The sequence below is a fragment of the Tupaia chinensis genome, unplaced genomic scaffold, assembly GCF_000334495.1.
Source record: "Tupaia chinensis unplaced genomic scaffold, TupChi_1.0 Scaffold000685_1, whole genome shotgun sequence".
NCBI classification, from domain to species: Eukaryota; Metazoa; Chordata; class Mammalia; order Scandentia; family Tupaiidae; genus Tupaia; species Tupaia belangeri.
Window position 1 is genome coordinate 2,640,833 of NW_006160208.1, and position 251 is coordinate 2,641,083.

Consider the following 251-nt stretch of genomic DNA (forward strand, 5'->3'; position numbering starts at 1 on the left):
CCGGGGGAGGAGAGAGCGGAAAGGGAAAGAAGGAAGCGGCGCGGGGCCGCGGGGCTCACGGAAGGGGGCGGCGCCTGCGCGGCTCCTCGCGGCGGGCGTCATAGAGCGCGGGACAGCGCGGCCTAGAGAGGAGGCTCCGCGTGGAGTGACCCGAGGAGGTGCGCGAGGAAAGACGGCCTCCCGGCCGTCGCCCAGTGCCTCGCGGGTCGCGTGGGCCTAGTTGTTTACATGGGCCATCGAACAGGGGACGC